Raw genomic sequence first — 19,548 nt, 5'->3', positions numbered from 1 at the left:
AAGTCCTAAGCTCAGTTAAATATTGTTAAATGTTATTCCACTGATAAATTGCAAGTCATAAGTTGTAAGTAAGGTTATATAGTGTTAAGTGATGTTCTTTTGCTAAATAGTGAAGTTTAAGGCAGAAATTAAGGTTAAGGTATAAGTTAAGTCCTTTTAAGTTTGAGCTCTGTTAAGCTTTTCAGCTGTATTCCTGTTGTCCTTGGCATCGCTGTCCTTTTGTCACACACACACACACACACACACACACACACACACACACACACACACACACAGGTGTAGGGACAATTCCTGGTTCAATTCTGGTTTGACTGCCTAGATTTTGTTTGGTTTTGTTGTTACTTTGTTTCCTTGGTGTGCCGGGAAGTCCAGTCAGGAGCAGAGTGACTCTTGCCAAGGAACTTTGTGGTGCTGTCACTTAATATTAAATCTGGTTTTTGCTGATCCCTTGCTGGGGATTTTTTCAGCGCTCTCAAACCCTCATTCATAACAGGGTGAAGGAGCCCTGGCCCAGGCTCTGGCCCTGGGGGACACAGGGATGCTGCCGGGGGGTCCCTGTCCCCCTGTCCCACCCCCAGGGCCCCGGCCCCCCGTCCCCATGTCAGGCTCTGGGGTCGATCTCGTGGAACATCCTCTGGGGGAGGCTGCGGTGCCGGGGGCGGGGGGACCCGGGGGGACAGGGGACCCCGCTGTGCACGAGCAGGGTTGGACTGCTCTGGGGGAACTGTGAGGGGGGCTGGGGCAGAGTGACGTCCCAAGTGACCTCACACAGCCCCTGTGATGTCACACAGCCCCTGTGATGTCACAGCCCATATTATGATGTCACAGATAATGTTGTGATAACAAACAACTGACCCTGGGATGTCACACAGCCATTATATGTCACAGGGTGGTCTCTGAGGTCACTGTCCCTCTATGATGTCACACACACAGGCACCCGGTGATGGCAGAATCCATTCTATGTTGTCCAGCCTATGATGTCACAGAGCCTACTCTGTGATGTCACAGCCTGCTCTGTGCTTTCACAAAGCCCCCTCATCATATCACAGGGCTAGTGCTGGGTTATCACTCTCTGATACCATAGAGCTGCACTGTGATGTCACAGAAGACTCTGTGATGTCACAAACTCACCCTGTGTCATCACAGTCTCTTCTGTGATGTCACAGCCTGCTCTATGATGTTACACAGCCACCCAGTGATGTCACAACCCACTCTCTTATGTCACAGAGTCACCTTTCATGATGGCACAGTCTACTCCATGGCCTCACATCCTATTCTGTGACATCACAACCAGCTCTGTGATGTCACAACCCTTTCACTGATGTCACAAAACCCTCTCTGTTATGTCATGCTGCCACTATGTAATGTCACAGCACACACTTTCACCACACAGTCCTCTCTATGATGTCATACAGCCATGCCATGATGCCACAGCCTGCTCTGTGTTGTCACACAGTCTCCTCTATGATGCTGCAGCTGCTCAGTGACCTCACACAACAAACTCTGTGATGTCATAACCCAACCTGTGACCTCACACAGCCCACTCTGTGCTGTCACACAGCCCCTTGCTGACATCACAGCTGCTCTGTGCCTCTAGGACACAGCCACAGAGGTGCCGCTGTGACACAGCCCCCTCTGGGACATCCCCCAGCCCCTGCCAGTGCTGAGCCCCTGTCAGCTCTGGCTGTGCCCTGCTGGTGTCCCTGAGCTGCCCTGGCAGTGCCCCAGCCCTGCTGGGCTGTGCACAGGAGCTGCTCCTGGCCAGAGCTGTCTCTCTGCAGCGCTGCCCTTGCCAGGAGCTGCCTCTGGGCCAGGAGCCCGGCCCAGCTCAGCAGCACAGACACAGCACAAGGACTTTAATCACCCTCTGGCGCTTTGGTGCTCTTTGCATCAGACTCAGTCCCTCAGTGTGTGCTCAAAAAACTACTCAGGGACTCAAAAGGGAGTGAAACACTGAAGTTTCTCATACTTAAAATAGATCCTTTTGAGGGACAGGACTGAAAAAGTATCCCCATGTTCCAGCTAGAGCAGAACACTGGAGGCAGTGATGACAGGTGGGGACAAGCAAGGGAAAGGTGTTTCTGATGCTGAGCAAACCTGCACCTGTGTCCCTGCAGGCTGTCGTCATCCCCCGGATGCCCCACCTGGCTGTTCCCTTCCTTTGATGACAGCTCTGCCTCCTGCCTGCCTCTGCCTGCCCACACAAAGCCTTGGGCTGCTCCAGCCTCCTTCTGGGGGACGTGCTGCACCACAGCCCTGCCCTGGCAGGGAAATTCCTTTCTCCTGGTGTCCACTTCGGGCCTCCTCAACTGCCCTTGGTGCCATTATATTTCTCAGGATCATTTAAATATGAAGCTCCAGCCTCTCTGAAACCACCCTTCAATCCCTCCCAGGCTACTCCTGTTCTGTCCTCAGTCTCCACACCACTGAGCCCAGAGCCATCAGCCTCTCCCTGCTGGTTATGTGATGAGGCCTCCAAACCTCATCTTGGGAGATGTTTGGGTCCTCTCCAAGATGTGTGAAAATGGAAAAATAGTGGTCAAAGTTACGTTCTCCCAAATCTTGCAGTGACAGAACAAGGCTCAATATCTCTAAACGGAATGAGAGTGGATTTACATTTGTTAGAAGGAGAAATATTTTACAATGATGACAGTGGCACAAAACTGCAACTGTTTTTCCAGAGAACTGCATTCCCCATCCCAGGAATTATCCAAGAGCAGGACCTCTGTGCAGCCTGACCCAGTGAAACCCTCTCATCCCCAAGGACAGAATTCCTATTGTGTGGGTTCTCTGATGTGTTGGGTGCCCTCACAAAGCTTCTGGCCAGAATGTCTGCTGAGGGCAGCCAGGCTGCTGCAGGGGCAGTGACCTCACAGCCATCACCATGGCAGCCCTGTGCCCTGGGCCTGGCTCTCCCCTTTCCTCTGCCCCTGCCTTGTCTCTGCTGGCATGAAGAGTTTTGTCATTCATATCTTGTGCCCAAGTTGCAGGGGCCAATGGCTTCCCAGGCAGGCTCCTGGAGCAGAAGTGGCTTTTCAGAGCCCAGGCAGAAATGAGCCCTGAGGCAGCAGCTCTGCAGTGCTGGCCACCAGGCCGGGCTGCCAAGGGAGGCTTCTGGCCATGGCCTGCAAGCAGCTGCTGCTGCCAAGGTGCCTTTGGTGCCTCAGGCTCTGCCTGGCACAGCTCCCAGCACGGCACTCTGCCCTTGTGCCCGAGCCCTTCCCTGTGCTGGGGCTGGCCTGGGGCTTTTCCTGCAGCGGGACCTGCCCTGCTCCTGGCACAGGAAAGGCAGTTCCTGCTGGAGCAGGAGGCTCTGCCTGCAATGGGCTCCAACAGCTCCAGCCAGGCCCTGTTTGCAAAGCCCTCAGTGGGAAATGAAGGAGGGGGTCATGCTGCTTTTGGGGTGAATAAAGTTGAAACCAGCCTGACTCCTCCATCTCAAAGTTCCACATTCTCAGAGGGAGCTGGAGCTGTGGCAGAGCTGGAAAAATCCCCAGAGAAAGGAACAACCAAGGGACAGCACTGAGAGCTTCTGCAGAGCTGCCAAGATGGACCAGCCTGTGCACATCTGACTGACAGGGCAGCACTTCAGACTAGAAAAGCCCCGTCCCAAATTTTAACAGCAGCATCTCCTGACATTTCCCTTCTTGCGGAGTGTGGAGATTCCTCCCTGCAGTGGGGACACTGCTCAAGGTCACAGCTCCAGGCTGAGCCAAAGGACTCGGTCCCACCATCCTTGTTCTGCTTAATTACTAGTTTTGCTTTAATAAAATTGCTTTGAAATCACTGCCTAGTGCTCTATACAATATAATATGTTACAGCTCTTATACCTTAGAATAAATATTTCTGATTATTTTGAAGATAATTGTTTCTAATCATTACCATTATAGAATATATATATAAATACCTCCAGCTTGCCAGCCTTAATTCTGTGTGACAAATTCTATAAAGGTCTAATTCCACCTTTATAATTCTTTACATAAAAATTCTTGAAAAGTCTAGGGCTGGGGTTGGAACCAGCTGTTCTAAGGCTCCTCTCGCACCAGGGATTTACAAATCCTGGAGGTCCTTGAGGGTATTTGGGAAACTGTGGGGCCTATTGGGGCTCCTTTCTGCACCTCGAGACCCAACAGGAGCCTCTGTAATAAACTTTGCCTGCAGCTCCCACTCTGCCAGGAACCTCTGTGAATGGGACATCCCAGCTCTTTGGCAGCCTGGGGACTCCTGGGATTTCACCATGGAATGGCTGTGACTGCCTCTGAGCACAGGGCTCTTTCCCAACCCCAGAAACCCCTGGGAGGTGTCCATAGAGCCCCTGTCTCTGCCTGTGACATTCCAGCTCTTGAACAGCCTGGAGACTCTTGGAAAGTCCCCATGGAACCCCTCTGAGGGCCTGTGACAAATCTGATCCTTAGCAGGCAACCATCACCAGGACCCTGTTGCTATGGGTCATGGGATCCCAGATCCACAGAACTGGCTGAGCTGGGAGGGACCCATCAGAATCCTGGAGTCCAAATGCTGGCCCTGCACAGGACACCCCAACAGTGCCAGCTTGGGCCTGGCAGCGCTGTCCAAACACTGCTGGAGCTCAGAGAGCCCTGGAGCTGGGACCCTTCCCTGGGGAGCCTGGGCACTGCCCCAGCAGCCTCTGGGCAAAAACCTTTTCCTGACATCCAACCTGAGCCTGCCGGGACCCAGCTGCAGCCGTTCCCTCCAGTGCTGTCCCTGGGCACCAGAGGGAAGACCAGGGGTCACACCAGGGCTGAGAGGGACAGAGACCCCCATGGCCTCCCCAGAGATGAGAAGGTCGGAGAGTCCCCCCAACCCTGAGCACCCTCAGTGGTGAGAGGGACGCAGAGCCCCTGGTCCCCAGCCCTGCACAAGCATTGCCTGACGCCAGCGGGATGGAGACCCCTGAGGCGAGGGGACAGAGAATGCCCTGAGCACCCCATTGGCATGGGGCTGAGAGGGACGGAGAGCCCCCAGGCATTCCCTGGGGTGAGAATGATGGAGACGCCCTGGGGAGTGGCCTGGGGTGACAGGGACAGGGACACCCCCTGGGGGACAGGGACACCCCCTCAAGAACGGCCTGGGGTGAGAGGGACAACCCCCCCCAAGCCCTTCCCAAGCATCCCCCAGGGTGAGAGGCACAGAGACCCTTCCAGCATCCCCTGAGCACTGGACAAAATAAACTTGGCAGAAATCAAACTTCAATCTGCATAAATCACTTGGATGAAGATTTGATTTTCTCACAAGTCACATGTGAGGAAAATACAAATAAATCCCAAACATTAATAAACCAACAACAGAAGCAATTCTGTGTCAATTCCAAATTTCATTGGTTCCTGCACAGCTCCAGCTCAGCTGCTGGAAGATTCTGATTAAAAAAAAAAAAAAAAAAAAGAAAAAGTGAAAATTTGACCCAATACAGATTATTGAAAGGAAGGAAAAAATATGTGTGGCTGTGACAAAGGTGACAGGGACACAGAAAATAATGATTCTCACATTTGGCAAAGTCCCCAAGCCTCAGAATTCTGGAGTTATTCAGGAATTTAGCTACTTGAGCTGGGCTGCTTCTGGGACGTTTAGTAGCCTTGTGTTCCTCAACCTGAATGAACCTTGTCAGCCTCAATGGTAACATTTGCTCACTTTCCTCCAGTGATTTAATAAACATTTCATGGAAAGACAACAAAATATTTTCTTTACACTGGCCACCCACAACAGCCATTTTCCTCATCAGTTCTCCCACAAGTCGCTCAGAGGAATTTGCATCCAAGTTTCCAAGAGGTCCTCTGGAAAGAAAGAGCCCTCCTCCAACAGAGGAGGGAACCATGCTGTTGTCAAGGTCAGAGAACAGTGCCTGAACTCACTGTGCCAAAATATTGTACACAATCTGGTTAATAAAATTGTTAGAGATTCTTCTGCCCCAGTTAAGGTGCTAACGAGACCAAATCCAAAGTGGATTTTATTGAACAGTCAATGTGAGGTAGAGAGAGATGGAATAAAAGAGAAAAAATGGGGGAGGGCTAGAGAGTGGCAGGGACAGAGACCTCCCCTGGGGTGCAGCAGGTGTGACATTGTCCCCTGTGTGCATGGCCTTCCCGGGGTGGCGGTTTTACACCTGAGCCAGTTTGGGTAAGGGGGGTGGTGTTCACCTCCCCAGCAGGGATTACCCCACTGTTTCAGGTTGCAGTGCAAGATGTAACCAAATGCATGTTTTCCATCACCATCTTCACAAACTGTTATAAACAGACAGGGCAGTGTTCTTTATCTCTTCCATGACTCAGCCCTGATAACGCCCTCCAGGGCTCTCTTCTGTGAATGGGCCATTGAGTGTCCCTGCAGGACTGGTAAAATGACATCATCCCATTGTGGGATGCTCCGCCCAGGGGAAGGAGCCAACCGTTCCTACCTGGATATAAGCTGAGACTTGTGACACCAGGAGCACCTTGGCTACTGTATTCCCAGAGGACAAGAGCTCCATCACCAGCACTCGACCGTCAGAGGAAGACCAGACCCTTCTACAGGATCACTGCTTTGACAGAATCACGATCATCACTGCAACAGCACTGCAACCACCATTTAATGGGACTGCTCCCACCACCCTGACCAACAGGGTGGCAGGTTATATCCTGACTCTGTCAGTTTAAGGCAGTGTTTCTGTATCATTGCCTTGATCTTAATTTTCTTCTTAAATTGTAATTCTGGCTTAGACTCTCCTCCTGGTTTGCCCTCAAACCTGTACAAAACTCAATGCACTCATCTCTTGTTTTCCTCCCAAACCAGAATTTCCCATCCCCAAACCACTGCCAGATGGAGAAGAAGGCTGCGAGGAAGAGGAAGATGTCCCAGGACCATCAGGTAGGTGAGGAGGAAGTCAGTGCCTCTTTCTCTCTCTCTCTGGCTCCATCTCCCAGCTCAGCATGGCCCGTAGCTGCAGGACAACCCCTCTGCCTTGGCCATCCTGCTGCGGATGCACTGGAGGTATCTCGTTCCCTTTCCCTCTGGCATGGAGGCAAAGCCCATCCACTCCTTGTCCTTTGTCCCCCAGACAAGAAGCTGAGGACGGAGACCAGAGAGGATGAATCTCCACGGCAGAACCTCATGGAAGAAGCTGTTTTGAAGGACTCCATGGCACAGGAATCAAACAGGGAGGTAAAGCCCAAGAGATCCCACAGGATGAGGGCCTGCAAACCCAGCCCAGGGTGCTCTGAGGAGGAAAGACCCACCCTGTGCCAGGAAGGTGGACAGCGCTTCAGCCAGGGATCAGAGCTGGTGGCCCATGAGCAGCTTCCTGATGGGGAGAAGCCCCACAAGCGCTTGGAGTGTGGGAAGAGCTTCAGGCAGAGCAGCAATCTTGTCTGCCACCAGATGATCCACACTGGGGAATGGGCCTATGAGTGTGGGGAGTGTGGGAAGGGCTTCAGCTACAGCTCAGAACTCGTCAGGCACCAACGCATCCACACTGGGGAGAGGCCCTATGAGTGTCCTGACTGTGGGAAGAGGTTTCACACCAGCTCCAATCTCCTCCTGCATGAGCGGATTCACACGGATGAGAGGCCCTTCCGCTGTCCTGACTGCGGGAAGGGCTTCAACCGCAACTCCCACCTCGTCACCCACCGGCGAATCCACACTGGGGAGAGGCCCTATGAGTGTCCCCAGTGTGGGAAGAGCTTCACCCAGAGCTCGCACTTGACGAGACACCAACGGAGGCATCGTTAAGAGAAGCCCTGCAAATGCCCCAACTGCAAGGAGACCTTCGAGCCTGGCTCCAGCTTCATACCCAACTGGAGGACCCACGTTGGGAAGAGACCTGTGATCCATGCTGGGAAGACACCTGTCCCTTCTCCTGCCCCTGCCAATGACATGACAGGGGATCGATGAACATGAGATTCTGGCCAGGGCCGTGTCATTATATCCACTCCCTCCTCAGGTCATTGCCGGGGCAGGAAAGGGTCTCTTTCTCTCTCCCTGAGGAGAAGGGTGTCCTTTGCAGGCAGGAGGAAATATGTGGCCAGGATGACACAGTGAGTTGTGTTTTGGTTTTCCCTGTAAATAGTTTTTCTTTTCCCTTTTGTTACCAGTATTGTTTCTGTTCTTGTTTGTTCTTTATCTCGTTGCTCTTCCCAATAAATTTTTCTTATCCCAGGCCAGGATCTATTCCTTTTGTGCATTCTATGGGAGGCAGAAGGGCAGCGAGCAGCAGCATTGTTTTAGCCGGAGCAGGAATCTGAGGAATCTCATTCCTAAACCCCAGCCCTTGGAAACCGAGCATCCCAGCTGGTCCCAGCCCTCCTGGCCATGGCAACAGCCTTGGGAGCGGGTCCCTGGCTGGGGCTGTGGGAACCTCTTCCCTCTGGTGCCCAGGGACAGCACTGGAGGGAACGGCTGCAGCTGAGTCAGGGCAGGCTCAGGTTGGATGTCAGGAAAAGGTTTTTGCCCAGAGGCTGCTGGGGCAGTGCCCAGGCTCCCCAGGGAAGGGTCCCAGCTCCAGGGCTCTCTGAGCTCCAGCAGTGTTTGGACAGCGCTGCCAGGCCCAAGCTGGCACTGTTGGGGTGTCCTGTGCAGGGCCAGCAGTTGGACTCCAGGATTCTGATGGGTCCCTCCCAGCTCAGCCAATTCTGTGGATATGGGATCCCATGACCCTGGGGATGGGGCTGCCAATGGTTGTCATGGCAACCACCCCTGGCATGGGGTCTGCATGGAGCTGCCAAGGGACTGAGCATGGCAACAGGGGGCTGGGGATGGTTGCCATGGAAACTGACCATAGTAACAGGGTCTTGGTGATGGTTGCCATGGAAACTGACCCTGGCAACAGGGGGCTGGGGATGGTTGCCATGGAAACTGACCATAGTAACAGGGTCTTGGTGATGGTTGCCATGGAAACTGACCCTGGCAACAGGGGGCTGGGGATGGTTGCCTGCTAAGGATCAGATTTGTCACAGGCCCTCAGAGGGGTTCCATGGGGACTTTCCAAAAGTCTCCAGGCTGTTCAAGAGCTGGAATGTCACAGGCAGAGACAGGGGCTCCATGGACACCTCCCAGGGGTTTCTGGGGATAGTAAAGAGCCCTGTGCTCAGAGGCAGTCACAGCCATTCCATGGTGACATCCCAGGGCACCTTGGGCTGCAAAGGCACCCATCTGTCACAGGCACTCACGGGGGCTCCATGGTGACATCCCAGGAGTCCCCAGGCTGCCAAAGACCCGGGATGTCCCAGACACTCCCAGGGGTTCCTGTCATGGGCACAGCAGGAGCTTCAGGCAAAGTTTATTGGAGAGGCTTCCTGTTAGGTCACAAGGTGCAGAAAGGATCCCAAATATCCCCCACAGATCCCCAAATGTCACTGTGGAGTCAGAGATGACACAGACTCAGGTCGGAAGGCTGAGAGCTAAAAGCCACCCATTTATTCAATCCTCTTCTTTTATACCTTGGTTTGCTACTAGTGGACCTCATTGGTCATTTAATCAACACATTTCACATGATTGTCTAATGAAGAAAACACCTTCCATTGAACAACTTTATGGAAAAAAACAACCTATTACAAACACCACCTGTGGATAGTTACAATTCTTTTTCTCTAGCTCCCTAAAAGTTCCCAGACCAATTCATGGGAAAGCTTATCTTGCTTTCTCTGTCTCTGACCGGACTGTCATATCCACACTCAAACACCCCCAAGAATCTCCAGGCTTTCTAAGCTCTTTTTGTGAGAACAGCCATGGAGCAGCTGGTTCCAATCCCAGCCCCAGACTTTTCAAGCGTTTGTGTGTAAAGAATTAATGAGGTGGAATTAACATTTTGTTGTGTTTTGACCAGGAAGTGAGTTTCTGGGAAAGTTGTGGTGAAACCAATCAGTGGCCAGTTTTGAAAATTGGCACCAGGTGTGGCCACTGGGGGCCTGGATACACCTCTGAGAACACACAGGGGTTAAAAGCAGAGGATTCCCAGAGGGGCTCTCTCTTTGGACTTCAGCGGTGAGTTGATCTGACCTCTCCCCTGCCCAGCTGCGTCTGGGTGGGGCAGGGGAGGCCATGTGGCCTGTGGGGAGGGAGGCCGGAGCCCTGCAAGGTGCAGGGTGGAGGAGATCTGGGATGTCTGGGCAGCCCCCACGCCCCGGAGAGACTGATACAGACTGTGCTGGCTTGAAATTTGATGTCTTGTGCTGGCACCATGGCCAGGAGAAAAGGGGGGGCAAGGTGCCCAGCCGCAGGCAGACCATGGCTGAGGTTTTAACCCCTTTGGTGCTGAAACAATGGAAGCTGTAAAAACACTGATCCTCCCCAGCTGAGAATTGAGAGGGAACGAAGGATGAGCAAATGAGAACAAGGTTTGAGTGAATAAAGAAATGCCAGCAGGTGAGAAGCGCCGTAGATGGAGGAGATGATGGAGTGGACTGTTGGGCTAGACTTTTCTCTTACATGGCCACGGGACAGAACCAATTTCTTCCTGTAATGTAGAGATTGTACCTTGGGGGAGGCAGTTGGCCAAAAACCAAAAGTGACAAAGCTGTTGTAAGAAGAAATAGAGGGAACAGAGACTGATGAGGAGGGTGTGGTGGAGCCCTCTGCCTTCAGAGGAGAAAGATCTCTGTTTCACAAGGCCCTTTGGCCCCAAGGGGTAAAATAAGGGGGGGACAGGTGTCCCAAATAGTGAGAGGCTGCCACTTCTTGAAACTGAGCAAAGCATTCTTAAAAAGACCTAAGAAGCAGTTTGGATCCATGGCCGGTGGTGAGAGCACTGGACATGGAAGGAAGATGGTCACCATGGCAGATTCTCTCCGGGCAGCTGCCACGTGTGACATGGAAGCACAGGAGGTTCCAACTGTGTTTCCTGGGGAGGCCCATGGTGCAAGAGGGAGACTCCTCTCTCCTGATGAACTGGGGGAGGTTGTGTGAGAGATGATATTGGACTGAGAAGTGAGTGTTAGAGGAGATTGAGTGTTAGAGGGGTGGAGGGAGGAGGAGTGCTTTGGAGATATTCCATTGTGGGTTGCTGTATGTGTTTTTGGTGGGGTTTTTTTTGTTTTTTTTTTTTTTTCCTTATTTTTTTCCTTTCCCTTTTGTCTCTTACATTGTAGATTAATAAAGTGTTGTGTTTTCCCTCCATTCCCAAGTTGGAGCCTGCTTTGCTCTGTTTCCAGGTCACATCTCACAGTAACCATTTTGCAAATATACCTTTCATGGGAGCACTGACATTGTGCCAGGGTCAAACCATGACACCTTTATAGAATTTGTTTCACAGGATTAAGGATGGCAAACCAGAGATATTTATATAAATATCTATTATAGCAGTGATGAGACAAAATTATCTTAATCAGAAATATTTACACCAATATATAAGAGCTATAACATATTATATTGTATAGAGTACTTGGAAGTGATTTCAAAGCAACTGTGTTAAAGCAAAACCAGTTATTTAAGAGAGATTAATGTCACTCCCCAAGACTAATGACCGTGGGCAAATTCCTTTGGCTCAGCCTGGAACAGTGACCTTGAGGGGTGTCCCCATGGTAGGGAGGAATCACCACACCCCCAAGTAGGGAAGTGTCAGGAGACGCTGCTGTTAAAATCTGGGACGGGGCTTCTCTAGTCTGAAGTGCTGCCCTGTCAGTCAGATGTGCCCAGGCTGGGCCAGCTCTGCGGCTCTGCAGAAGCTCTCAGTGCTGTCCCTTGGTTGTTCCTTTCTCTGTGAATTATTCCATCCCTGCCACAGTTTCCTCTCCCTCTCAGGATTTTGGGATGGAGAAGTCTGCTTTCGGCATTATTCAACCCCAAAAGCAACATGACCCTCCTTCATTTCCCGCTGGGGGCTTTGCAAACAGGGCCTGGCTGGAGTTGTTGGAGCCCATTGCAGGCAGAGCCTCCTGCTCCAGCAGGAACTGCCTTTCCTGTGCCAGGAGCAGGGCAGGTCCCGCTGCAGGAAAAGCCCCAGGCCAGCCCCAGCACAGGGAAGGGCTCGGGCACAAGGGCAGAGTGCCGTGCTGGGAGCTGTGCCAGGCAGAGCCTGAGGCACCAAAGGCACCTTGGCAGCAGCAGCTGCTTGCAGGCCATGGCCAGAAGCCTCCCTTGGCAGCCCGGCCTGGTGGCCAGCACTGCAGAGCTGCTGCCTCAGGGCTCATTTCTGCCTGGGCTCTGAAAAGCCACTTCTGCTCCAGGAGCCTGCCTGGGAAGCCATTGGCCCCTGCACCTTGGGGACAAGATATGAATGACAGAACTCTTCATGCCAGCAGAGACAAGGCAGGGGCAGAGGAAAGGGGAGAGCCAGGCCCAGGGGACAGGGCTGCCATGGTGACGGCTGTGAGGTCACTGCCCCTGCAGCAGCCTGGCTGCCCTCAGCAGACATTCTGGCCAGAAGCTTTGTGAGGGCACCCAACACATCAGAGAACCCACACAATAGGAATTCTGTCCTTGGGGATGAGAGGGTTTCACTGGGTCAGGCTGCACAGAGGTCCTGCTCTTGGATAATTCCTGGGATGGGGAATGCAGTTCTCTGGAAAAACAGTTGCAGTTTTGTGCCACTGTCATCATTGTAAAATATTTCTCCTTCTAACAAATGTAAATCTACCCTCATTCAGTTCACAGATATTGAGCCTTGTTCTGTCACGGCAAGATTTGGGAGAAAATAACTTTGACCACTGTTTTCATTTTCACAGACCTTGGAGAGGACCCAAAAACATCTCAAGATGAGGTTTGGAGGCCTCATCCCATAACCAGCAGTGAGAGGCGGCAGACTCTGGGCTCAGTGGTGTGGAGACTGAGGACAGAACAGTAGTAGCCGGGGAGGGATTAAAGGGTGGTTTCACACATCTTGGAGTTTTTCTTTATTGTATAAAACAGCCAGAGAAAGAGATAATGGCACCAAAGGCAGCTTGGGAAGCCCAGGTTGGACACCAGGAGAAAGGAATTTTCCTCCCAGTGCAGGGCTGTGGTGCAAAACATCCCCCAGAAGGAGCCTGGAGCAGCCCAAGGCTTTGTGTGGGCAGGCAGAGGCAGGCAGGAGGCAGAGCTGTCAGCAAAGGAAGGGGCCAGCCAGGGGGGGCAGCCGGGGGATGACGACAGAGGCGCAGGGCAGGGACACCGTAGGACAGCCTGGGCTGCACAGGGCACAGGGATGGGCAGCAGCTGCAAGGCCCTGACAGAGCCAACTTGGGCAGCACTTTGGCCATGGCTGCTGGGCCTGGGCCTGAGCCAGGAGCAGGAGACAAGTGACCCTTGCAGGCCTGGGGCCTCATTGCCTCCTTGTCCCTGCTCAGCAGCCTGGCAGGGGCTGCCCCATGGTGCTGCCCTTGGCATTGCACATCCCCACATGCCAGTGCCCATCCCGGGAAGAGCTCTGAGCAATGAGCGAGGGACAGGATCTGCCTGGCCAGGGGCTGGGGCTCAGGCCTTGGCCCTTTGCATTCCTGAAACACATCCAGGTTTGCTCAGCACCAGAGACACCTTTGCCTTGTTTGTCCCCAGCTGTCATCACTGCCTCCAGTGTTCTGCTCTGGCTGCAACCTGGGGACACTTTCTCAGTTGTGTCCTTCAATGGGAACCATTAACCCTTCAAGAAATCTTCTGTGTTTCAATCTGACTTTGAGATGTTGACAGGTCTTTGAGCGCACTCTGAGGGACTGAGTCTGATGCAAAGAGCACCAAAGCCCCAGAGGGTCATTAATGTCCTTGTGCTGTGTCTGTGCTGCTGAGCTGGGCCGGGCTCCTGGCCCAGAAGCAGCTCCTGGCAAGGGCAGCGCTGCAGAGAGACAGCTCTGGCCAGGAGCAGCTCCTGTGCACAGCCCAGCAGGGCTGGGGCACTGCCAGGGCAGCTCAGGGACACCAGCAGGGCACAGCCAGAGCTGACAGGGGTTCAGCACTGGCAGGGGCTGGGGGATGTCCCAGAGGGGGCTGTGTCACAGCGGCACCTCTGTGGCTGTGTCCTAGAGGCACAGAGCAGCTGTGATGTCAGCAAGGGGCTGTGTGACAGCACAGAGTGGGCTGGGTGAGGTCACAGACTGGGCTGTGACATCACAGAGTTTGTTGTGTGAGGTCACTGAGCAGCTACAGCATCCTAGAGGGGACTGTGTGACAACACAGAGCTGTCTGTGACATCATGGAGTAGGGTATGAGGCCATAGAGCAGATCCGGACGTAACAGCTGGTGGCTCTGTGACATCAGCGAGTGGGTTGTGACATCACTAGGTGGCTGTGTAACATCATAGAGAAGACTGTGACATCACAGAACAGACTGTGACATCACAAAGCAACTTTCTGACATCACAGATTCTTCTGGGACATCACAATGCAGCTGCATGACATTCCTGGGAGACATCCCAGAACTGGCTCTGTGACAAAACAAGGGTGCTGTATGACATCCCAGAGTGGGCTGTGACATCACAGGTGGCTGTGTTACATCATAGGGTGCTCTGTGACATCACAGGATGCTGTATGAGATCACAGGTGGCTGTGTGACATCTGAGGGGCTGTGTGACATCACAGGGTGGCTGCTTGTCCCTGCTCAGCAGCCTGGCAGGGGCCGCCCCATGGTGCTGCCCTTGGCATTGCACATCCCCACATCCCAGAGCCCATCCCGGGAAGAGCCCTGAGCAAGGAGGGAGGGACAGGATCTGCCTGGCCAGGGGCTGGGGCTCAGGCCTTGGACCTTTGCATTCCTGAAACACATCCAGGTTTGCTCAGCACCAGAGACACTTTTGCCTTGTTTGTCCCCAGCTGTCATCACTGCCTCCAGTGTTCTGCTTTATCTGGAACCTGGGGACACTTTCTCAGTTGTGTCTCTCAGTGGGACCCATTAAAACTTCAAGAAAGTTCAGTGCTTAAATTTAACTTCGAGTTTTAGAGAAGTTCTTTGAATACTCTCTCAGGGACTAAGTCTGATGTAAACAACACCAAAGCCCTGAGAGGGTCATTAAAGTTTTCCTAGTCCAATTATGGAGAAATATTTCAAAGAGCTTGTAAGACATACACATGCCTATTTTAAAGGGTTTATTTTATTACATTTCTCTTTAGATCAGAGGTGATTGCAGCATTCTGTGATTGATATTGACCCAGGGTCTCTCCTCAGGCGCTCTGGCCTGCTCAGAGAAGCTGTGCCTTGAGCTCTGACCCAGTGTGGACAACCTTGCTCCACATTCCCCAGCCCCATCCTGTCTGTCCTCACTCACCTGGGACCTGCTGTGCTTGTAGAGCTGGCTGCACTCAGCCTAAGAGGGGTTTTCCCTTTTTGAAGCAATCTCAAACTCCTGAGTTTCCCCACTGAACACAGACACACTCCTCAGGTGTGTGCCAGCCCAAGGTGCCACCAAAACCACTGCAGAGCTGCCCTGGGCCAGCTGTGAGGGTGGATCATCAGCCCAAGCTGCACTGGGCCACTGCAAGGGGCTGTGGCCATGGACACTGCGCTGACCCCACTGCTGGGTTTGGCTGCCACGGCAACCCTGAGAAATTAAACTGTGCTTGGAAACACTGGGGAGGACTGGGACATACTAGGGAGCACTGGAACGCTGTGGGAGACACTGGGACATCCTGGGAGTGACACTGGGAAGAACCTGGACAAGTTGGGAACACAGGGAATGCTGAGGGGCAATCTGGGCAGAATGAGTTGGACTGCAAGGGTACACACTGGGATATACTGGGAGTGGTACTGGGGGATACTAGAGAAAACTGGGGATACTGGGAACATTGTGGGGAGGACTGGGGGACACTAGAGCATACTATGCATGGCACAGGGGGGAACTGGGAAGGACTGGGAATGTACTCATGGGTATTGGGAGGTACTGAAGGGGCACAGGGGCTGTACTGGGAATAAACTGGGCTGTACTGGGAGGGACTGGAGAGGGTGAATGGGCTGTTCCCGCCTCCACCGCCTCCCATTTGCCGAGGCTCCCGCCCATCAAAACCTGCTGCCAATCAGCGCCGGTCTGGGACTGTCGAAGGCGGTGCCTGGTGTCAGTGCCATATTTTCTATTTTCCATACAACTCCCGCCATGCCCTGCGGCCCGATAGCGCCCCACTGGAGCTGGGACTGCAACGCCCGTCATGCCCCGCGCTCCACAGACCCCACCCCGGTATCCGCCCCCATCTGTTCCTTAATTGTCCCCAGACACTCCAGGATCCCTCAGTGCCCCCTCAGCACCCATTCGGGACCCCGCAAAAAGAGTCCCCGGATCCCCCGAGTACTCCCAGCCCCACAGATGCCCGGTACAGCCACTTCTGGGAATTCATCTCCTCTCATCCCCCGCGGCCCCAGAGCCCCCATAGCACAGCCCCGCACCTAAAACTCGTGCCGTGTCCCGTGCCCTAAAGAGCCCAGTTGGAGCTCCCCAAGCGCCCCCCAGGTATTCCCGAACCATTTACGTTCCCCCCGAGGACCTCAAGTCGCGGCTCGGGCCCTCAAGTGTCACCCCAAGTGCCTTCCTGAACCCCCAAACGCCGCAGTCCAGCCACTTCCGGGACTACAGCTCCCATCATGCTCCGCGGCGCAGGTACAGCGCTCTTCGAGCCGGGACTTTCATCTCCCGTCATGCCCCGCCATCACCAAAAGCCATTGCAGCTGTGCCTACAACTCCCGTGATGCTCCCCGGCGCAATTAAACCCTATTATACCCGTGCCTACAACTCCCATCACCCCCCACGCCCCAGAGAGCCCCATTCGAGCTCCCCAAGGGCTCGACAGACCCCGAAGGGCCCCAAATTCCCCTCCCTGACCTCCAAGGGCCGCCCTGGACCCCCAAGTGCTCCCCCGGACCCAGAAATGTCCCTCAGAATCCCTGAGTGCCCCTCCAAGTGCCCACCTGGCTCCCCTAAGTGTCATCTATACCCTCAAGTTCTTTCTAAATTCCCTCCCCAGACCCACAACTGCCTCAAATGTGCCCCAGAAATGTCTCTCTGGACACCAAAAGGCTCTCCCATGCCCCTGTCTGAGAAAAAGATGATAAAAACGATGACAAAATGACTGGACATATTACTAATTACCATAAAGAGGAAGAAATAAATAGCCAATAGATCTTCATTAATTAAGGAAGGGGAATGTGCTACATAGAACCAAAGAACATTAATGTTCTTGGCTACTAAAAAAGTATAGATTTTTTATGCAAATATAAAAACTAGGTAAGAAAAACCACACTTAATATTATAAATGAAAAGAAATATATACATAATTTAACAATCACAAAAAATAATGTGTTACAGAATAAAACAAAAGAATAAATTACAGAAACATTTTTGGATATTTTGGGATGTCAGTCCCAGGTGGGTTATGACGGACATGGTGAGGGAGGGGGTGAAGAGCAGGTTGTCCAAAAAGGGTCAGCCCAAAAAGGGCTCATTCGTCTCCATGCCCAGACCTCCTAAAAAGACATTCAGCATCAAGATCACTTGAGGAATGCTTCTATCACCTCTTCTCTGCAATGAAAAATAAAAACCAAACTCACATATGTGATTAAAAAACCAAAAATCATGAGGTGCACTTCGACATCTTCCTCCTTAACAGAACTCCAAACTGACTCCAATCACTGCAGAAGCTCTAGAGACTTGAAGACAATTGAAGGGAGACAAAGAGCTCCCCAGGGCTTTCTGTGTTTTAATCAGCCCCACGGTGGATTTGGGGCTGGGTCCAGGAGCCTCAGGCACTGAGAGAAGGATGAAGAAGCTGCTCAAGGAGTCAGCAGCAAAACTCCAAGTGCCTTGGAGCATGGCTGGGCCCCAGTGAGGGCAGGGAGTGCCAAAGGCTCCCCAGGGACTGGTGAGAGCAGATCCTTGAGGCCAGGAGTGCAGGGAGCCCAAGGCTCTGGGCAGGGAACTGCAATGCTGAGCAAGGCCTGGGCTGGCTGGGGGAAGCAGAAAGGCCAAGCCCTGAGCCCAGCCTGGGCCAGCAGGGCCTGTCCCTCACGGGTGGCTCGGGGCTCTCTGTGGGGCAGGGGGATGTGAGGGGCAGCAAGGACAAATGCCATCAACCTGCAGCCCCTGCCAGCCTGGCCAGGGAGGCCGAGGCAGAGCCAAAGTGCAGCCCCTGCCAGGAAAGTTCCTGCTGTGGGGCCTCCAGAGGCGCTGCCCGAGCCCAGGGCACAAAGGCCTGGGTGCCTGTGGCCCTGCCAGCCCTGCCCAGCCCTCGGCCATCTGTCCTGCAGGCTGTGCCCCCTGTGCGTGCTGCTCCTGTGCCCTGGCCGGCTGCACTCGCCCCTCTCGCTGTGCCCCAGCATTTCTCAGCCAGCGTTTCTGTGCCCTCCCTGGGCTCCCTGCACCCAGCGCTGCCGGCTCCTGGCACACAGAGCCGGCCATGGCCCAGCCTCACGCTGCCACACCTCGAGCACCACAATTCCACCCTGGCAGGGACTTTGCTTTCTCCTCAGCTCCAGCCTGAACCTTCCAAGCTGCACTTTGGGGATGTTTCCTGCAATTCCACTCCCAAGGAAAGCTCTGTCTCCTGCTGCTCACAAACAGGGAAGGGCTGGTGGGAGAAGTGCTGGTCAGAGGCTGTTTGGGGCACAGTGACCATGAAATTATGAATTGCTTCAATATTACATGAAAGAAGGAGGGGCATAAATAAATCTTCTGCACTGGACTTTTAAGGGCAGACTTTGGCCTATTGAGGATGCAGATTTGGGGAGCACCAAATTAGATACTGATTCTTTTAAAAGAAACAGCCCTTAAAAACAACTAGTTCCAGGAAGGATGGAAACACTTCAAAAAAGAAATCTTGATGGAGCAAGAGTAGGTTGTCCCTTTGTGCAGAAAGATGACCCAGAGGGGGAAATGACTGTCATGGCTGGGCATGGAGCTTTTGCAGGAATTTAGGGGTTAAAAAGAGGGTGCATCACCTTCGGACATAGAGGCAGGTAAATCAAGAAATGTTTAAGGATGTTGTTAGGTTGTGCAGATAGAAAATTAGAGAGGTGAAAGCTCAGTTACGACTTAACTTGGATACTTCTGTGAAGGATAATAAAAATGTTTTTATAAGTACATTAATGGAAAAAAGAGGGCTAAGGACAATCTGCATTTCTTATTGTGGGGGATATGGTTAAAAAAGATGAGGAAAAGGGTGAGGTACTTCACCCCTTCTTTGCCTCAGTTTTCAACAATAAGACAGGCCATCCTCAGGACAAGTGCTCTCCTGAGCTGGTAGATGGGCACAGGGAGCAGAACAGCCCCCTGGAATCCAGGAGGAAGCAGCTGGAGACCTGCTGAGCCACTCAGGTGCTCACAGGTGTCTCTGGGATCAGAGGGGATCCATCCTAGAGGGATGATGGAGCTGGTGGATGATCTCCCCAAGCTGCTCTCCATCATTTACCATCAGTCCTGGATCAGCAGGGAGGTCCCAGAGGAGTGGAGGTGCCAATGTGAGCCCATCCCCAAGAAGGGCTGGAAGGAGGATCTGGGGAACTCCAGGCCTGTCAGCCTGACCTGGGTGCCTGGCAAGGTTATGGAACAGATCACCTTGAGTGCCATCACAGGGCACCCACAGGATGGCCGAGGGATCAGAGCCAGCCAGCGTGGATTCCATTATCTGCACTGATGATCTGCATGAGGGGATTGAGTCCAGCATCAGCAAATTTGCA

The 19,548-nt window shown here is 53.0% G+C and overlaps 1 pseudogene; it reads left to right on the top strand.

Annotated features, from left to right (window-relative positions):
* Positions 1–19,548, top strand: part of LOC135305609 (zinc finger protein 850-like) — a 398,104-nt pseudogene that overhangs the window by 275,392 nt on the left and 103,164 nt on the right.

The sequence above is a fragment of the Passer domesticus genome, chromosome 8 (genome assembly GCF_036417665.1).
Source record: "Passer domesticus isolate bPasDom1 chromosome 8, bPasDom1.hap1, whole genome shotgun sequence".
In the NCBI taxonomy this organism is placed as follows: domain Eukaryota; kingdom Metazoa; phylum Chordata; class Aves; order Passeriformes; family Passeridae; genus Passer; species Passer domesticus.
Note: the sequence above shows the minus strand (reverse complement) of the source record. Positions and strands in the feature narration are given on the sequence as shown.